Here is a 22,387-nt window from a genome sequence, read left to right as displayed (position 1 = left end):
TGAGCGAATGGTGCGTGGTGTGCAGTTTTGTGGCCGCTCCACTACATCACGTTGCGACCTTCTGTGTCCTACTGCATTCACGTCAGCTTCGGTCGATGTTGAATAGTTGTCTTCTTTGTTAGGAGTGGAGGCGTTGATGGAGGTCTTGAAGGTGGTGAAGTGGCTGTCCATAAGGGCGTTGATTTTGGTATCAGGTTTATCATGGGTAACATATTAACATCGGGTATGACAGAGCGTACAGGTTTGGGTAAGCTTCATACCCAGAGGGCACGTAGTAGGTTCTCCTTACGATGAGAGCCGTCTGCAGCAGGCTGTATGTAAGCAGTACTGGTCATTTCCCCGAGTTTGGTTATGCGGGCCGCTGGCAATGGACAGTACTGCTCCAGGAGAAATTTTTTGGTGTCATACATTATTGGGGTGTCCCCTTGCTCACAAAGCCAATAGCAGATTTCCTGGAAAGTGTCCTCGGTGATCACGGCGACAACATAATCTGCTTTGGTGCTTGACTGAGTTATGCCCTTGATACAAAACTGAACTTCAACATGCTGGAACCTGGCTAACGCTTCTCCGCTGGCAAAGGGTGGCAGTTTCATTGAGACGGCCTGCGGCAAAGAGGCACGTTAAGTTGGGGGCATCTTCAAACAGCAGTGAGGAGGCAGGTGAGAGGGAGTGGACACTCCACTGGTCACCAATTGGCGAGCGGGCAGTTAGTTTGTTACTGAGAGCCGAGGTGAATGAAACCAAACTTTATCAAACAATCATCAAGTTTATATACAGCGGCAGCGCGGCTTGCGAGGAAGAACATCAACAAAATTCAAACAAAATAAAGCTTGAGCTAGCATGATAACACAGGTTGATCTATTAACATTACAAGGAAGAGCAAATGATAAGATAAAATATCAAATCCGTTTCAGTGTACGAGCATGTATGAAACACGTGCAGTCCAAGGGTCTGCCATTAAGTTATAAAGATAAGTGTATGAAAATTAATTAAAAATTTAAACATTTATTTGTCTCACATTTCTCCTGTATAATCTAATTCATCCAATTACACGCATTTATCCTGTATAGTTGGCATAAGTATAGATACAAACAGCTAATAAAGTTAAGTAATCCCAAAAGATAAAAAGAGACCTGAGAGGATCTCTGAGTAGCTACTTTGATTGTGGATCTTTCAAAGTGTCACATTTAAGTGTAGCACAATCAATAAAGTTCAGTCATGATTGGGTCAGTAGTGACACCTGGTCAACTAACAACGAAATTATAAACTATGTCCCTAACCTTGTATCTACAGTTTGCATGCAAAGTCTGTTAGTCTAGTCATATGTTTAGGAAGTAAGGTAGGTGTAGGCCCCTGATGGGCCATCACTAGTTCAACTTCGTTTCATGTATTTATACAATCTGCCTATGTGAGGTTATAATTAGCATAGGGCAACCCCCTCTTCATCCCCATCTCATTCATGCTTTCATTCTTCTTTAAACCTTTAAAACCTTAAACATACACTAAACTATTTAGGGTAGGAAGCCAAGTACATGTTAACCAACAAAATCTCTAGCTGTGACGATCAGACTGAGAGAATGTATGTTATCATTCACCAACTCCATATCCTTGAGATAATGGGTATTGAAAATTGTATTCACCTTCCATGAAGTGAAAACTGTATTCACCTTCCATAATGTGGTATTCAGGACTGATTTCAGTGAAGAGTTATTCCGAAAATAAAAGTATGTGGATTATATCCTTAGTGTGGATACCTCATCCCTTCTTGGAAGCACTGACTGATGAAGATGAAATTGACACTTGTGCTATGAGTTTCCTGAAAAGAGAAAGAGCATTTTTACTGTAACCTTTGACTTTATTTTAGGCAAGGCTAACAAAGCTCAAGGTCTGTGAGGTAGAGCCTTGGTTCTAACTAGATAATGTTGCAAGTTTCTTATTGGGTAGTAGTCTCTCCTCCTCCAGGTGTCCAAAAATTACACCCAAATAAGTCAGAAGAAACTTTCTGGGTAGAGGGTTGGACTCTTATCTGTCTTGGCCCTGAATACCTGAAGGTAAGCAAGAGTTATGTCCCTTCCTCTTGTGCCTAGGGGATCAGAAATGGCTTGTATCTCTACCAGTCTCTTGGCTGTAGCTAATGTAACCAAGAAAAGAGTTTTAGTGGTCAAGTCTTGAAGTGATGCTAACCCCAGTGGTTCGATTGAAGCCCCTGCGAGGAGTTTGAGAACAACATTTAAATCCCATTTGGGATGACTAAAGAACAACTTATGAATCTGAATCTCAAAAGATCTGACGAGAGCAGAGAGAATAAATTATGTCCTCAAACACCTCACCAAAAGTCATTCTAAATACTGTCAACTTAAAAGCTATAACAGTTGACACCAAAAGCTGTCTCTTTTCTTCTAAATAAAGAAGGAAATTCCATTTTCGGAATTAAGTTTAGATGAAGTGTAGTGATTCCTATTATACCAACCTCTATAATCTACCCACTTACATTGGTACCTTATATTGGTAGTGTGTCTTCATGCCTTCGTGAACTGTTCAGCCACTGCTGAATACGATCGGAGATAGAACTGATGGAATTGTGGTTGGCATACGAGATCGTACCTGACAGGCAACCTCCTTGGAATATCTATATAGTTTTAGGAAAGTATTCTTTCTGTGGCCAGAATGGAGTTATTAGGGTAACTGTGTGAGACTCAATTTTTGTAAAACCAGGTCTGTCATGCCCTAAAGTCAGAAAGGCACACGTCTATAGGTTCCTCCAGTTCTGCAGCATAGCATTTGATCCTTACTTATTGGGAATCTTTCTGCTGGCTGAAATATGCTGGGAAACAGAAATTTATGGGTGTCTCAAACAAATCTATGTTTGCTATCCAAAGGTGTATAAGGAAATCTACACCTCTTGGCAGATGTTCTATTCAGAACGTGTAACCAGCTGTGCCCGCTGAGAGTATCTGCAAGGATATGCTTCTTGCCAGGAATTAACTGAGGTTGGAGACTAGTGTTGTAATCGTGTGCCCACTGTAGTATTTCCTGGCTGAGCCAGATCGTTGAAAGGTTGGGACTTTGTTACCCCTTCCTTCTTCAGATAGGAGATAGAAGTGGAATTGTCTGCATACACAGCGAAGTGTCGTAGAGAAAATCTTCCCTATTTGTCTTAAGCTCTCTCCAGTTTATGGACAGGGAGCTCTGGGAAGGAGCCCATACTCCAGCAATACTCTCCTGCTCCAGAGAGGCTACCCACCCATCTGAAGTGTCTGTATGCAGAACAAGTATAGGCTCAAGGATAATCCTGCACTTCAAGTTGACCTCCTGGTACCACCAAAGATGATCATCCTGAGAGTGGGATGTCCACTGAATTAGTTTGGGGAAATTCTGCCAGATATCATTGTACACCATATATTACCTTATATATATATATATATATATATATATATATATATATATATATATATACATTATATATACATTATATATATATATATATATATATATATATATATATATATATATATAGGTATGTATATTTGCACACTTTGCATTTCATAAGTTTTATCTGTTACAAATACATGTGCATGAATCGTACTGTCAGCACTCCATACGTTCAGTCTTCTGGCTTCTCTTGGTATGAGCTGTCACCTTGTAGAGTACCCCTGTATATACCCTTTTGCTGTATGGAATGAAAACAATCTGTGCCTTGGGATCTTATTTTTCCATCCTTACAATCATCTGTCTTCTACAAAATTTCATCTCATATCACCATGACGCAGTGACTACACCATCCAGCATTCTAAGGGAACACCAGAATCCAGCATCTGCATTGAACCACCATTACCCCTCGGCCACATGTGGATCTTACAGTATTTGTGATTTGTTTGTGAAACGTTCATACAGGTGCAGTTTGGTGTTAGTGATTTGATTTTATTGGGTAGAAAGGATCTTATATTTCGTGCCCTTCTTCAGCCCCACATGCAAACCCTTTTAGCCCCACCCAGCACTGAAAATCGAAGTGTATGCATTCTCTTTCATCACCAGAAAAACACTGCCTATTACCCTGCTCCTTAAGTGACAAATCTAACACTGGTCAGTTGTTGCACTGTTCACCCCACTCAGGACTCCTCCCTCGCTCTCCCAGGCCTATCAATGATTGCCATTTGCCACTATTGGTTTTCCAGTAATTTTGAAATAGAAACTGTAGAAATTCTTTATCATCTTATCTCTTCATTTAAATAGTGGATAACAACCATTATGTCCAAAACCTTGCATAGACATGACCCAGACAATGGCAACCATCAGTTGCCTTCACGCCCAGTCTCGTCAACAGACTATCAAACTTCACCAGGTTTTACAATGCCGGAAACCAAGCCTTAGCTCTCACCACACCTGATTATATTGTCTTCTACAGCTTCATGTGGGGAGTTAAGATCAACGTCGTCCCGAAGAGGATCTACGCTGCCCAGAGGATAACTTAGAAGAGAGGAAGAAGCCCAGTTACATCGCCGACTCGGCCATCACCCCAAAAGAAAACCTCCGTCCAGAAATCAATGCCCTTGCATCCTGATGTGACATATAAGGTATCTAGGGAATGACCTAAATTCTGGGATGACTACAGTGTAATGGTGATCCTAGGGACTTTACCTAACAGGAAGGAGTTGATAAAACTTCGCATGTACCTCAGTCTGGAGACCCAAAGGATACTCAAACACATGCTCACCATACAACAAGACACAGATTGGAGTGTGGGGGAAGTCTTGAGTGTTCTCCAAGAACACACTAAGAACCTGCAAAAGGAAGCTTTATGATGCAGGAACCTGCTTTACTGTAAACAGTGGGAAGGGGAAAGATTCAGGAATTTCTGAATGTCTGACTAAATCACATAGCAGAGAAAATCGACATCTGTCCTGGTAGTGCTGTTGCTTGTGAGGAGACTAGGCAAAAGAAGACTATCATCTATGGAGGCAGGATGGATTCACACAGAAACTTAATTCCCTGGATGCTTCAGCTTCATTGGACACCATGGTCAACGATTGTCGCTCCCATGAGGCCAAAAAGGGCAGCCACTGCCACCATATGGGCCCACTTAAATTGTGTGCTGTCTCTACATACAAAAATTCAAAGGACATGGCATTAAAGGTGCTAATTCTCATCCAAACCCCAACAGGAGCAATCAATACTTTTCAAGCACAAAGAGGCATGGCTGTGCAGAAAAACAAAAAAGTGTTAAGCTGCCCACAGCATATGCGGAAACTGTGCTGGCAAGGAACACAGGTACAAGACCTCAGAGTGACCGGCCAACAATGCCACATGTAGACACAGTAATGGAGTAGGCCACTACAACAGATGCTGCTGACCGTAGATGAATGCCAAACAGTGCAGGCCACCTAATGTTACGCCTTCCTCTAACAAGCGATCCAATTGTCACAAGGTTGTGACACGGCAGAAGTACCACATATGACACGAGGTTCAGGTACCCTTAAGGCTACTCTGTCTTTAGCCAGCCGCTCCTGTAACGCCATGATCCAAGTCCGCGAAAGATTTCAGATGTCACTCCTATCCTATGCACACTGCAAAGAGTTGGCCATCATCTCGCCAGGCTTACCATGGCCCATTCTAAAGGTCGTCCACGTGAACCAACATATGGAGCAACACCTCCATGCCAACAAAACCCCTACTGAGGCATGAGAATAATTCCTTTGAACCTTCCAGGACATGCTTGCGTCTAAGGAGGGTCTTAAAGCAGCTCCACTGAGGTCAATGGTTGGACCTCCTATGAAAATTCATCATAAAGAGGACTCACTCCCATTTGCCATTCGCACCCTACAGCAGATCCCCTACGCTTTATGCTAACCAGTCTAAAGTTAACTATCTAGAATGAACTAGACTCCATATTCCAGCAAAGGCTCATTAAGCCTTGTGAAGAGTAGCAATCGGAAAGGTGCTATCCTCTAGTCATCGTCCCATAGGCCAACGGAGTTCGCATCACAGTGGTCCTAAGCAAGCTGAACCTGCAAGTCTCCCGACAAGCCCACCCCTTTGCTCACACCCATAGATTGTGTCGGCACTGTCGATTCTACCGCCATAATCTTTACCACTACAGAAGCTCTACAAAACTTCTGGCAGATGAAGTTAGCAAAGGAAGACCATCTCCCGATCTTTATTATGGCTTACAAATGCTTTCTTCAGGGGTTGTCGATGACATTCTTATCTTTTAAGCAGACCTACTGACATTTTACCACAGGATTCAATAATTACCTGCTCACTGCCACAAAAATGTCATTAATCTCACCTGAATTAAGTTCATAGTGGCAGAGACCCAAGTAAATTTTTGCAGACACACCCTTTCTGAAGAAGAAATAGCTGGCGATCCAGGACTAGTTGCAACTTTGCCAGACTTCTCCATATTGTCCAACTTGACGTATCTACATTCCTGCATGGGGTTAGCTAACAAACTGGCAGAGTTTACTCGAGATTTTGCTTTGACTGCTCAGTCTCTTCTCCCACTCATGAGCCACAAGCACTCTTATATTTGGACACCAGACCACAACCAGGCCTTCGAACATGTGAAGGAAGACCTCTCAAGCCCACCTATTCTTGTCTTTTGACCTAACCTCACCAAACATCCTCCAGACCAATGCATCTTGTCTCTATGTGGTATGGTACGACCATTTCCAGGCCCATGGATCAAGATGCCTCTGAGTAGTCTGGTGTGGATTCTGCTTTTCCCACATGCTGAGACAAGGTACACTATAAGAGAGTTGGAGATGCTCGCTGTATCTTGGTCCTTCACAATGTGCCGCCTGTATCCCTAAGGACTGCCATCCTTCACATTACAAATGGACCACCGTCCACTGGGGCCTATTATCAACAACTACACACTGGATATGATTGAAAAGCCAAGGCTTCAGCGAATGAAGGAGTGCATGCCACAATACCAATTTATTGCAATGTGGTGTGCCAGCAAGTATTTAATCATTCTAGGTGCACTCTATTGCAAACCAGTCAGGTACCCCATATCTGAGGATATGACCAGCTGTGTCAAGGTAACATTGCGCAGCAAGTCTGTTATCAACGTCAAAATAGCTAGCCAGGCAGAGAATACCATAATCGTCAATGCTGACTGGACCTTGCAGGACATGTCAACAGCAGAATAGGCTGACCCAGACTATGTTTGCCGAAATGACTGCATTATGCCTAGACTCCCCACGAATTGGTACAAACTGCACACTTCTTTGGTACTGTATTGAAAGCTGCGAGAAGCCCTCTCTACTGATGGCACCCTAGTGTATTATGGAGAAAGAATACTATTTCCCATAACTATGGGCCATAAACACTAGCCAGGCTCCATGACAGCCACAGAGGCCTTGAAACTAAAAAATATCGGTTTTGGCAAACTGTCTTTTGGCCTGGGATAGACTGTAACATCACTATCACCGTTGCCGCCAATGAGCCCTAACTGATACTGCATCCCAGACATCAGCAGGAGCCTCTTCACATTAACAACAACCCATTGAGGCATATCAAGGCCCTTCAAGTCAGTATTGGTATACTATTTCCAAGTAGCAGCAAGTCTTTCCTTGTTGTCAATGATCATCTCTCTGGCTGGCCTGTGGTTGTCCCTATCCTTCACAACCCTATGCCACTTCAAGATATTTCAGAGGGGTGGGTGTGCCCCTGGGTCTACAAACCGATTGAGGACACCAGTTTACCAGCAGAGAGTTTGCTAATTTCACAGTGTGTTGGGAGGTACACCACATACTGCTGGGGTGTACACCACATAGCACAGAGGTGTACACCACATAACTTCATCGCCACACTACCCACAGTCTACTGGACATGTTGAGGGCACCATCAAGATTTATCGAGAACTTGATCCTCAAAACGTCTCCTTCAGAAAACACTGACTGTGGGGTCTTTGATCATGGCCTCCTTGAGTTATGAAGCACACCTAACCACCCTGGTTGCTCTCCTGCTAAGGTACTGTGTGGTCATCCGCTCCGTACATGTGTAGCCGTCCATCCTCAGTCATTCATGGAATGTTGGCAGGAAAAGGCATAAGGCTGACTAACCAAGCTGCTGCTGCCAGAGCTGCTCAGGTGCAACGCAACTATGATGGCCACATCTGACCCATGTCCAGGCTGAATGTAGGCAACATGTTGGTCTCCAGGATCCGATATCCCACAGATGGGACAAGATCAGAATCGGCATAGGTAGCGAGGGATGATCCGAGTATAAGATTCACCTCCCAAGTGGTAGAGTGCTACATGGGCACTGTCGCTTCTTTTATCCTTTGTCCAGTCCCAATCTAGTTCCAACTCTGACCTTCTTGTGGTCCCTAGCCCTGACATGGAAAAAATTTGTCAATTCCATCTAGAACTCCTTGCAGGTCTTCAAGATTAAACACGCCCACAGTGTGTAAAGCCCACTTGTGCCATTTACGCAACATGTTTCATACATTTATATTTGATACATTCACTTTGTTACTTGCTTTGCACACTATTGCTCATTAGTTCACCTTATGAAACTTGCTTAATACGTTCAAGATCAGTCTTTAAACGCAAAAGGGGGATGGAGGTGTACATTATTGTATGTATGTATGTTTTTATATATATAAGTAGACATATATACATCTATATGCATATATATATATATATATATATATATATATATATACATATATATATATATACATATATATATACATATATATAAATATGTATATAAATGTATATGTATATATATATATATATATATATATATATATATATATACATATATATACATATATATATATATATATATATATATATATATACATATATAAATATGTATATAAATGTATATGTATATATATATATACATACATATATATATATATATATATATATATATAAATGTATATATATGTATATATATACATACATATACATACATTTATATATATACATATAAATGTATATGTATATAAATGTATATATATGTATATATATACATACATATACATATATATATATATATATATATATATATATATATATATATATACACACATATATATATACATACATACATATATATTCATGCATATAGATATACATACATAAATATATATACATACACACACATATATATATATATATATATATATATATATTATCATTATTATTATTATTATTATTATTATTATTATTATTATTATTAAATGCTAAGCTAAAACCCTAGTTGGAAAAGCAGGATGCTATAAGCCCAGGGGGCCCAACAGGGAAAATAGCCCAGTGAGGAAAGTAAACAAGGAAAAATAAAATATTCTAAGAACAGTAACAACATTAAAATAAATATTTCCAATATAATCAATAAAAACTTTAACAAAACACGAGGAAGAGAAACCAGATAGAACAGTGTACCCGAGTGTACCCTCAAGTAAGAGAACTATAACCCAAGACAGTGGAAGACCATGGTACAGAGGCTAGAGCACTACCCAAGACTAGAGAACAATGGTTTGATTATGGAGTGTCCTTCTCCTAGAAGAGATGCTTACCATAGCTGAAGATTCTCTTCTACCCTTACCAAGAGGAAAGTAAAGCCACTGCACAGTTACAGTGCAGTAATCAACCCCTTGAGAGAAGAATTATTTGGTAATCTCAGTGTTGACAGGTGTATGAAGACGTAGGATAATCTGTAAAGAATAGGTCAGACTATTTGGTGTCTGTGTGGGCAAAGGGAAATAACCATAACTAGAGAGAAGGATCTAATGTAGTACTTTCTGGCTAGTCAAAGTACCCCATAACACTCTAGCGGTAGTATCTCAACGGGCGGCTAGTGCCCTGGCCAACCTACTACCTACATAGACCCATACATCCTTTACTTTTTAAATGTATTGTCTACTATGAAGGCATGCAGATGAGTCGAGCTTCAGCACTCTGTTTATGGCTTCTCTTGGCATGAGCTGATGCCTTGCAGAGCACCCCTGTATATACCTTGTTGCTGTATGGAATAAAAACAATTTAGACTCCGGATCTTTTTTCTTCATGCCTGTAATTATTTGTCTTCTCCGACAAGACTATATTTCATATCACCAGTCAATGTTTTTTTCCCAGAGAATTGAAGATCCCTCATACAGTGTCTCCCATTGGGAAGTAGTAAGTGAGAGAGGTGAATTTACCTATAAGAACTCCTCTATAATCCTCTTGAAGTTGTCTTTCTTTTCTCGAGATGGGATAGCACGGAAAAGAGGAGAGACAATCTTTATTTTCAAATAAGTCGCATGTTGAAGAAATGTAAAAGACTTCTTGGGGTTGATCTTAATTTTAAGTGCCCTGCAAAGATCCAGGAACAATTCCCTCACATGGTGAGCTCCCTGAATGGTTGAAGACAGGATGAACCAGTTGTCAAGGTAGTGGCACATCTAAATAACATCCAGTGAAGTTTGGCTGCAACTGGGGCCATGATTCTGGAGAAGACCTAAAGATCCATTAACAGTCTGAAGCATAAACGCTTGAACTACCAAGACTTATCTTCCCAGCGGAATTCCGGGAAATGGTAAGAGTCTTGATGGATTGGGACTCATAGATAAGCATCCCAGAGGTTGTTCGTAAAGAATCAGTCCCCTTCCCTAATAGCTACAAGAACAGTCCCAGGGTCTTAACTTCATGATCTCTAGGAAGGAGTTGAGGATGAAAAGATCAATGATGGGTCTCCAACCCAGAGGCTTTTGTTACCACAGAAAACCCCAGAGTTGAACAAAGCTGGTTCTGGGAACCCTTCGAATCTAAATGTAGAATCTCCTCCACACGCACTTGTTAATTAATTGACCTGCCAGAGTAACTGGTGGATGGTGGCAAATGACTGGTCAGGGGGGGTTGAGACCTGAGAGGTATACTATACCCTTCTCTTAGAACGATTGTCATACAAGGGTCAGATTCCAGGGTCTCCCAGGCCTGCCTATTATATTACAAACAGCCGCGCATTTGTTCGGGTGAAGGAACTAACCCTTACTTCTGAAAATCATTCGGGACAGAGTATTGTTTGAACTAAGAGTGCTTTCTCTATTCCTGTTTCTAGAAGAAGCTGAGGACTTCTGCTTCTGCCCGTATCTAGTCACTCCTACTCGCCCACCTTGCTGAAGAATAGGGTGTTTTCTCGAATCCATCTGGATGTAAGACTGTTTCAGCTCTGGCTTATTCATAGGCAATTTCTTTAGCAGATCTTCGCTGTATCTTGTATGACAGTTGAGGCTGTGAGAAAACGTACTCCAGAGATCCAGGTGGTCCTTATGTCATGTGGAGAGAGAAACAAGGGCCCTGCTGAGATATTGGTACATTCTCTTACCCATCACGTTGGCCTCACAGAACATTATCTCCATCTAGTCCTTAAAACAGCATCCAATAGACCCAGCTATCTCCAGGTAGAGGAATGGCAATTCATTCAGAAAGACTGTCGATACAACCTCCTGAACTCTTCTAACACAGTGTTCCAATCTCTTGCATTCTTTTACTGTGATACAAACCATGGCACATTTCCTTTTCACTCTTGATGGCAACAGGTTATCAGAGTTGGGGTTGAGAGATGTAGGAACTAGACCATATGACTCTTCCAACAGCAAATATCTCTTGATCTTGCCTAGAGCAATGGTATAGTATGGAATGCATCCCACCAAGCATAATTTCTTTGCTCGTTTCCAGACTCACTGGTAAGGTAACTAAAGACCTCCGATGGTTTTCATTTGGGTAGTCCAACTTCCGCTTTCCCAAACACTTAACAAAGTAGTTCAAGGGAGGTTTAGAGGAAGCTGATACCTCCTTCACTTGACAAACACTCTCTGGGAAGGTATATTTAGAAAGATTCCTTAATTCCCTAAAGGAATTAGGGATCAAAGTTTCAAGAGCTATGTCATTAATGTCATCGTCTTTTATCAATCTAAATTTTTCTGCTGCGGTCCAAATTTTTCTAGAGAATTCTGCATCACCATTGATGGCAGAAGATCCTGCAGAAGGATATCTGAGACCATGCCGGATCATGAGCTGACAATGGAGATCTCTTGAACAGAGTGAAGGAGTAGATCTACTCCTGAAATGGGAATGGCTTAAGGAGTGATATCTCCAAGCACTACTGAACAAAGAACTATGAGAATGTCTGGAAAATCTGTAGGGTCTCGCGGGAGATGCAGAAGTAGACCTTTGGTTGGATTTAATGTATGAAAGGCTAGATCTTGTCCTCTCAATGAGTCCTAGAAGAGATGCATTCTGAAGAACGATGGGACCAACTCTGGCTGCTTCTCCTCTAAGACTGGTCTCTGTACCTAAAGGAAATGCTCGAGTCTCTCGAGGACCTGAGGAATGATGAGAGCCTGGGTGTGGGGTATGAGGAAGTATGGTGCGACCATCCTGAGAGCCTTGGTCTCGATGGGGATCCTCACTTGGGATTACATGCTTCGGCTGGTCCATAGAGAAGTATGTCTCCTACAACGAAGAGAGTGGCTAGTACTGCATCTAGTAGATTGTCTCCCGTTACTGGACCTCAAAGAAGACCTCCCTCGGTCTGAAGGTTCAGGGTCCTGCAAAGACAACTCTCTGGAACCAAAGATCTAGAACCCTGCAAAGGTATAGGGGTGCTCCATCACTGGTGATATGGAGAATGAGGCTGTGATGGGGTTTCTTCATCTAAGCTGCATATACACCTATCAAGGGTGATGGCTAACCGGACCTCACAGTGTCTGCTCCACCTCAGCAACTACCATACCAAGAGCAGGTGAAGAGCTGAAAGGCAATACAGGTATATTTAAAGCACTACAAGAATTCCCTTAAGCAGAAATGTCTCAACTTCCTTTGAGAAATTGACCTACTAAATCACCTTATGATAGCAGCAGAACTGTCGGAGACTACCATCATAGCTGGAGAATCTGATTGGGCAACGCCTGCAGATGAACTAGAACTACTTGCACAATTTAAGTTCTTTAGAGTTTCTAAGTTTGTACTAATATTCTGGCAAGGTGAAGATCTAACCACATCCTTCAGCGGACCACTCTCCGCGGTCTTACTTGATGTATAGTTATTATGTTTCTTGGCTAAAGAGTCAATATGCTTGACATACACTAACAAGGAACATCAACGTCAAACTTGATATTACCACAGGGCTGATAAAGAGAATGAGTATCAAAGGCAATCTTTCTATTTATCCTAGTTGAACAGTTACTGCAGATACCATATTCGTATTGCAATAAGACCATCAAAGAATCCAAAATCCAGTGAAAGATAAAAATTCAAGGCGCAGGCGAGGTTGGATAGCTGTAACCATAAACCAAAAAGAATTCTAAATAAATTCAATAATTACATTAGAATGTTGGAGCAAAAGCACAAACGTGCTTTTGTGACAACAGATGATTAGAGAAAGCTCAGCTGCTTGGTGGAGACCCCTGACCAATGGTGTGGGAGGAAGACATAATCACGTGACCAAATGGAAAAGATGATCATGTGACCACCCGTCACATTTTCCAATTAACAAGCAGTTGCCGGTAAAACCAAATTAAAGCTGAGGAAGGGCCAAAGATCTTGAATACAGTTAGTTCGAAAAAGTCTACGTGTACGGTACTTTGTATCATTCTTTGACAAGGTTTCCTCAATTTACTCTATCATAATTTAACATTTTGGACTTGTAATCAGTTGGTCACAACTAATGAGGGAAAGAAAATTAGTCATCTAATTAATTATAGCTGTTTTGAGCCAGCACAGATATAATCGGCTGAATTAAATCATAAAGAATAACTGTGTGACTGATGAAAATTAAACGAGTTTCAAATTAAGAAAAACAATCTTCAAACGAGTTTCAAAATAGGGAAAACATTCTTTAAACGAGTTTCAAAATAAGGAAAACATTCTTTAAACGAGTTTCAAAATAGGAAAAACAATCTTTAAACGAGTTTTAAAATAAGAAAAACATTCTTTGGAAGTTGGAAAGACGTGTAATATCCAAACCTATAAAACCTAGTCTTCCCTAGAAGTCTTTCCTAGATTATTGAAGAATCAAGGCAATGAGGAAATTCTCCAAGGCAACGTAGGAAAGCTAAAGGATAAAAATTTGGTATCTGATTTAAAATCAGTGATGTAGAAAACACCCACGGAAGAGAATTCCATTTCTAGTCAAATTCACTGTATACGTACATGAATATAATTCAAGTCTTGAAAAAAATTATTCAAGGGGGTCAAAGGGCATTAAAGTTTTATTTGAGCATGATTTGCGTAATGCATTTGAAATTATTCATTACATACATTTCTAATAAAACAAAATACACCAATAAATGACATTCTTGGAATGTGTAAACAAAAAATGTTCGTATGAAATTAAATTTTAGTTTTATAGGTGGGAAGAAAACACACTTACCTTATTTAATCTCTTTCGCTGCAATTGAGTTGAAAGCTCTTGTTATGGATACGGAATCCCACAGTCCTATAACAAGCAGCCCCTGAAATAAAAATCACAAGGAATAAATTCGTGAACTTTGGCTATGAGTGCATGCGCTGCTACCTAGGATGCCTTTCAGAATCCCTGAGCAACTGGGGGTAAACCTTGCAGCTGCACTAAGTAAAATTCAAGATGTTGGACAGCAAGAAGGAAGAAATAAAGTGAGTTAAAAGTCAATGTAATTAATGGATACTTCTTAAGTTTAAGATAATAAAATAAAAGTTTTATAATTATCATCATTAAAGTTATTCAGAAATAAAGATAAACGTCACTGCAAAATAAACAAGGATTTAAGTTTTCATTACATGATTAGGCCATATCTAGGGTATTTTCATTCGTATTCAACCAAAACCAATAATCAACCATGAAGAAAAGAAAAATAAATCTTTAGACTTATGTTATACAGTAGAATAATCAGGAAAAAAAATTCTCTCCGCCCTTGAAAATAAATGCTTCTCATCTGTATCATTTCTGATCAATTCTTTCATAGTATTTTTTCAGGGTAGAAAAATTTCTCTTTTCATTATTCTCGTCTTATTCAAAGTTGTTAAACAGAGCCAAAAATTAATCTTATCACCATCTAGAATGTTTAACACCAAATGCTACTTAAAGAGAGATTGGATTTACCATAATTACCGATCTCATTAATCACAACATTCAAACGGACCAAGGGATAAATGTTTTTGAAAATTATAAGTCAATCTTGTATAGATGCAATATATTTATGTTTAATCACATTATGAGCCTGGAGACGCCATTATAAAAGCAAGAATACTAACGTAAATAACGGATGTTACTTTTTCTCTCTACATGCATACATACATAAACAGATATATATATATATATATATATATATATATGTGTGTGTGTGTGTGTGTGTGGATATATATATACACACACACACATATATATATATATATATATATATATATATATATATATATATATTTATGTATATTTTTGTATGCAAGAGTATATATATATATATATATATATATATATATATATATATATATATATATATATATATATATATATATATGTATATACACCAACACACACACACATATATATATATATATATATATATATATATATATATATATATATATATATATTATGTGTGTATGTGTTTGCATGTATATATGAAACGTTTCATAAATAATATTCAAGAAACTTTCACATGGATCACGTGGATTTTACCAACGAACTCTATTTACCTTGTGAATAAACACCCTTATTAAAATATTTTTTATGATGACCGCTTTTGTCCGGCCTCCTATTGGGCTATAAGGACATACATATATAAATATATATATATATATATATATATATATATATATATATATATATATGTATATATATATGTATATATATATATACTGTATATAATTATATATACATCTATATATATAGATATATATATATATATATATATATATATATATATATATATATATATATATACAGTATATATATATATATATATATATATATATATATATATATATATATATATATATATATATTTCAAAAAGGCCATATATTTTAATACATTAAAGTTTGGATTCTCTTACCGACCTCGGGATCAGGGCCCAAGGCAAAATCACTCAAAGATTATAGCATCTGACCGGCCGGGTTTCGAACCCTGGTCCAGGATACTTGTATGACAGTAGCACTAGCACTTAGCCACGAAGAAAGATAAAAGACAATGACAATTCTTTTGTACATATACCTGTTGAATTCAGGTTTTCTGTACTTAGAATTGAAATCAACCCATCTTTACCATCGTAGCTAATTGGTAGGTTTGTGACTTAGCATCTGATTAATGATGATTTTTGCACATTTAAATGTGTTTTTCATACTTCAAATAAACCATATATTTTGATACATTAAAGTCTGGATTCTCTTACCGACCTTGGGATCAGAGCCCCAGGTGAAATCACTCAAAGACAACAGCATCTGACCGGACGGGTTTTGAACCCTGGTCCAGGATACTTGTATGACAGTGACACTACCACTTAGCCACGAAGAGAGCTAAAAGTCTATAACAATTTTTCTGTGCATATGCCTATCGAATTCAGGTTGTTTTTACTTAGAATAGAAATCAACCTATCTTCACCACCGTAACTAATTGGTATGTTTGTAACTTGGCATTTTATATATATATATATATATATATATATATATATATATATATAAATATATATATATATATATATATATATATATATATATATATATATATATATTGTAAAAATTATGTATATTTCAAATGTGTGAGTGTTCTTTATCTAAAGGTTTAAAGGCCACATATAAGGCTGACCATGTATCAGAACCCAATCCCTCTCCACCCAAGCTAGGAAAAGGGAGAGCCAGGCAATGGATACTAATGATTCAGCAGGTAGAGCTATAGGCTCCCCAAAAACCCCATCCTTAGCTCACAGGGATGGTGATTTCGTAGACACAATAAGAAACTATCGAGTTTGAGTGGGACTCGAACCTCAGTGCAGCGATCGCCAGGCAATGGCGTTTCCAACTGGCACCCATAACTCTAATAAGAAAAAAGATGATACAAAATCTACAAAATCCATGATCATACTCAAATAGTGACAAAGGAAATATACGTATAGTTTAGTATACTTCTTAGTTCAGAAAAAATGTGTACTTTCAATAAACTGTAAAGTGAAATTTTATAAAGCAAAAATATACTTTTATTTTACCATTTCAGCTTTGCTATAAAAGCAATTAAGACTGTTACAATTTTCAAGCCCAAATTCATAGCGTTTTTCTATGCTTTTTATTCATAATTAAGAAAATTACTATTTCAATTTGCATCCTCTGTTTCTAAAAAAAAGGTTTTTGATATTCTCGACAGTTCTGCAATACATGAAAGGCTGGTTAATTAGATTCAAAAGAAAGATTAGCCACTAAATATAAGATAATTTTTCATATCACAATTTTATCTATGATACAAGTAACTAAGGTGGGTGTCTTTTCTATTTGAATATTCACACGAAATTTATGGAATTACCATCGGTTTTTTAATCATAATTTTTTACGACTTCGTCACAATAAAATCAAGTTATTATAGTAATTTCTTGTTTAATGTTTTCATATTTACAATTCTATATACAACTATCATTCAATTCAACTCCACAATTCTTAATATATTCACACAAACCAGAAACTAAACGTAAATACATCTAATTACTGGAGCACCTTTACACAGCTCAGAATACCTACACACGAATAAAGGCATGCATATTAGCATAGAAACCTACATAATTGTATATATATATATATATATATATATATATATATATATATATATATATAAATATATATATAATATATATACATATATATATATATATATATATATATATATATATATATATATATGTGTGTGTGTGTGTGTGTGTGTGTGTGTGTGTGTAAGGAATAATTCAGAAACACCTGTCCTCTATTTTCTCATGAAATTCTCGATCATGTGATTTCTGAATTAGCAATGAAGTGCTGAGACTAAAATCACGAAGAGCTCTCTACTATCATAAAGAAGCTAAAATGTTTCTCTATTCTAGTATGGTTTGTGACCTCGTAATTTTTAATATCTATTTGCTAGTCACTGATAAAGAGTTATAGATTTTTGGATTCTTCGAAAGTAAAATTGACTTAATTTCTAAAACTTTATTTGCACAATATCCATTAATTAACTGCACTGAAGATAAGGTTTATTTATCCACATACGAAAAGTATTCAGAAAACTACGCGCTGTACTTGAAATCTAATGACAGTGTTCAAGATTTATGTCTACATAGATTTTATCTATAAGCCTACATATATACAAGATGAGTTAATGGGTATACTATTTTCAATATACAATCCAATCTCTCTCTCTCTCTCTCTCTCTCTCTCTCTCTCTCTCTCTCTCTCTCTCTCTCTCTCTCTCTAGTAATAGATTTACAGACGAGATTCAAAAATAATGTTTCCTTGTGGCGCAATAAAACTGTAATTTGAATTTATAGCGTCTTTCAAACAACTTGAGTTATGCCCTTAGGTATTTGCTATTCTCTTTTATTATCAGAATTTCAGATGAATTTTTTTCGATGGTTTTTCACTTCTTTTTTTCGGATAAGGTAAAAAGTATACAATCTGATATCAAGAAATTATATCATTTGAAACCTGTGACCATTTCTATATTCTCTCCCTGCTCTATAGTTACCCATACCCCAGAGTTTTATCATTACTTCTTGCAGGAAAAAAATTCAACAGATGCCAATCTTGTTAAAATGCCCAAGACTGATTTCCGTTGATTCTAATTTTCGTTTTTAATCATTTATTGACCTTACAATGAAGGGTCAACTTCCCAGTGACCTAATATTTTGCTGTTGTGGTTGGAACCTCGAACATATCTCTCTCCGGAAACGGGTATAAGTGGCAAAGGAAATCCTTATCTCATTGTTGCTTAGCTTTCAATGAATTTGAGTGGAAATTGTACCCAAAGATATACAACACAAATCGAGATGTTCATTACGCAACTGTGGCATTTTATCTTTATATTCATACTATTTTACAATTATGCATAAATCACGACTAAAGCGAAGGTTAAAAAAAGTATCTACTATCCAAGTTGTCAAGGTTTAAAATTGAAATTTTTAATATAAGTAAAAGACCTTTCGTGTATCGAGCACCAAAGTCTTATTTCATTACTGCTAGATGTGGTGTTAGGAAAACGCTCCCAGGGTCGTTTTCGAAAGCGCTTCCATTTATCTGAGTCGAGAACTTTACGTTGTTCAGTGTTTTATTCAATAAGGAGTAACCTATCGGTATAAAAACCGATGACTTCCCGTAATTTCTTGATTCTTTCCTATCCTTTTTTCACAAAGAATTGTACAGAGTCTTTTCTACTTTCTGGTGGAAATAGAGAGAGAGAGAGAGAGAGAGAGAGAGAGAGAGAGAGAGAGAGAGAGAGAGAGAGAGAGAGAGAGAGAGAGAGAGAGAGCGGAAATAACACCGGCACTCATATTTCCTAGGGAATTAAAAACAAAATTCCAGCTGAAAAAGAGGCGCAAGGGGGCGAATTTATTCTTTACTTTTTTTTTTTTTTATTATTGGTATTCTATTCACTTCTACAATATATTTGCTCTTTGCCTCTCCACGGAAGTGCATTCCATGAACGGTAAACTTGAATAAAAATTTACAACGCAGCTGAACAATACCTTGTTTTTTTATGTACAGTTGGCCACATGACACATGAATTCCTGGTACACCTCCATTTGATGAACTACATCTTGCCATACCATTACTGCATGGTGATTAACCAAACAGATAGCGAAGGGGGTGGGGGGTGGATAGCAGAGGTGATTTGTCATGGCTACACACAAGAGCTCGCAGTGCAGTAAGGGTGTGTCAGGTGTGCGGATTTGCTATAATAGTTGGCTGTGTGTTGAAATAAAGTTATTTGCAATTAGGCCGTTTCTCAGTTACCACCTAACTGGTGCATCCGCGCATTGGTGACCCCGGAGTGACGGCGTAATTGCAAGTAACTTTATTTCAACAGACAGCAAGCTTTTATAACAACAGTTTCCGTGAAAGAAGGTTACAAAAAATCAAACAGATTGATACAAGCACATCCAGGCAAAAACAAGTTACAGTGCGAGGGGATAGTAAAAGAAAAAAAAAAAAAAAAAAAAAAAAAAAAAGGAGATACCATTACAGTTTACGAGTGTGATAGGCGTGTGGTACACAGGATACGGTTCCTCAAGGCAAGGTGTGTCAAGTATTCCTGTGTCCTACAATGTAAGATCAAACTATGTAAATCTTGTCAACAAGCGTTTTTTTAATTTACTAACATCCATTTGAAAATAGATAACACTACACATTTATATATCAGGCATTGTAATGGTGTATGATACAGTAAAATATTATCATGTTAAAAGTCAAAGCAGATAGTAAATGAATATTTAATAAATCAGTTCTATAGATATCTAGTAAAAATCAGTCTCTCTTACGTTGAATAGTAACTTGATATCTATTTAGACTTTCACAGCACATAGATTCATGAAAATAACTGGGGGAGAAAACAAAGTGACGTCTTTCTTATGATAAACAATATTCTTTTATATTACGTTTAGAGAGAGAGAGAGAGAGAGAGAGAGAGAGAGAGAGAGAGAGAGAGAGAGAGAGAGAGAGAGAGAGAGAGAGAGAGAGAGAAATGGAATTTCCCTATGATTAACGAACAAAGAAAAAAATGCATTTTCTAATTTCCAATCTTAAACGCGACTGATAACGATAACAGCTATGGAAAGTTTGATATTTATGAATATTACAAAATGGACAGGATAATTCTATTCTTGGTAATAACATTGCTATCAAAATTCCAAACTTGCAGCAAATGTTTTTATCTTAAACAGGCTGATATAAGTCTGTATATAGTTTACATATGAAATATCTGTTTTCATATTGTTACTATTTTAAAAATATTTTAACTTAATTATTCATTATCTATCATATCGTTTATTTATTTCCTTATTTCCCTTCCTCACTGGGCTATTTTCCCTGTTAGAGCCGTTAGGCTAATAGCATCTTGCTTTCCAACTAGGGTCATAGCTAATAATAATAATAATAATAATAATAATAATAATAATACAAAAGAAAAATAGAGGGCCAATACTTAAGAGAGCATGACTTCGCCACGCCAAGCAGTCTTATTTTGGTCTTAACTCCACGGCGTACTTGTGCTTCGATGTATTTTCTTCAACATGTAATGAATATGTCCTGGAGTCATACCCCACATGACCACCAAGTTATAAAATAACCACGAAGATGACACACACTTAAAAAAAAGCCAGCATACTTCATAACTTATAGAACAGAAGGTTATGAAAGTCTAGTAGTTTGAAAAGGTTCACACAAGATTCCCGAATGGTCTACTCCTATACCAGAAAGCCATAAAATTGATATGCAACTCACTTAATTTGGACAGTACAACTGAAACTGTTATTATATTTGGACACTTATGAGATCGCATATAATTTCAAGTTGAAACAACGCTTATCAACTTTGATATGATGTAAATATCAGTTATAAAAGAACATCAAATGTTGGTTACACATACAATTTTTATTGAAAAAGTAAAAAACAAACAAAAAACCTAAATACAAACTTGTATTTCACATTAATTTTATACTAGTAAAATATTAGTCATTAAAATGTTATCATCAACTCACTTTCAGCTGCACAACCGAGCCGTAGGAATTAATGCGAGTAATAACGAACCAAATCCTGCGACATGATTAGAATATAACAAAGATGGGTCTTATGTCTAACAACTAGGAGAAAATTTTGATATGTCTTAATTCAATTCAACTGTGATCACGGTAAGAGAGAGAGAGAGAGAGAGAGAGAGAGAGAGAGAGAGAGAGAGAGAGAGATTTATGATAATTACAATTATTCTCTTCTGGCACCACAAACTACCGTCGAGTTATATCCTCATTATATTGCTTTTTGATAACGATCAATAGGTCGCTTTTCCTTTTTACTTTGCTGATGTCGCTTTTGCTGACATGATTGATTATTATCAATAAACATTTTACACATTTTCCATTCAATCTATTATCAAGACTATTTTCATGAAAGCCCTTTTTTAAACCAGTCGATATTCGGTTGCAATGCTGTCTTTTACTGAACAAAAAAATTTAGGGGACGAAGTGCCATTAAATTATTGTATCTGAGGACAGCTGTAAAAATAAAGTGCCTAAATAGTCACTCGCCAAACACACAAATGGAGGACTAGGTCACTCAACTCACATAACTGCACACATATGCATACGCATACATACAGAGAGAGAGAGAGAGAGAGAGAGAGAGAGAGAGAGAGAGAGAGAGAGAGAGAGAGAGAGAGAGAGAGAGAGAGAGAGAGAGAGAGGCA

General features: G+C 37.6%; 1 long non-coding RNA gene across 1 annotated transcript in view; it reads right to left on the bottom strand.

Annotated features, from left to right (window-relative positions):
• Window positions 1–14,370: 14,370 nt before the first annotated feature.
• The window catches only part of LOC137642197 (uncharacterized), a 309,335-nt gene continuing 301,318 nt past the window's right edge, over window positions 14,371–22,387 (bottom strand). Inside the window, exon 4 of the long non-coding RNA XR_011044683.1 lies at window positions 14,371–14,455. This is a non-coding gene — a long non-coding RNA (uncharacterized lncRNA). The remainder of the gene's footprint in view (window positions 14,456–22,387) is intronic.

This window comes from Palaemon carinicauda, chromosome 6, assembly GCF_036898095.1.
Source record: "Palaemon carinicauda isolate YSFRI2023 chromosome 6, ASM3689809v2, whole genome shotgun sequence".
Taxonomy (NCBI): domain Eukaryota; kingdom Metazoa; phylum Arthropoda; class Malacostraca; order Decapoda; family Palaemonidae; genus Palaemon; species Palaemon carinicauda.
Note: the sequence above shows the minus strand (reverse complement) of the source record. Positions and strands in the feature narration are given on the sequence as shown.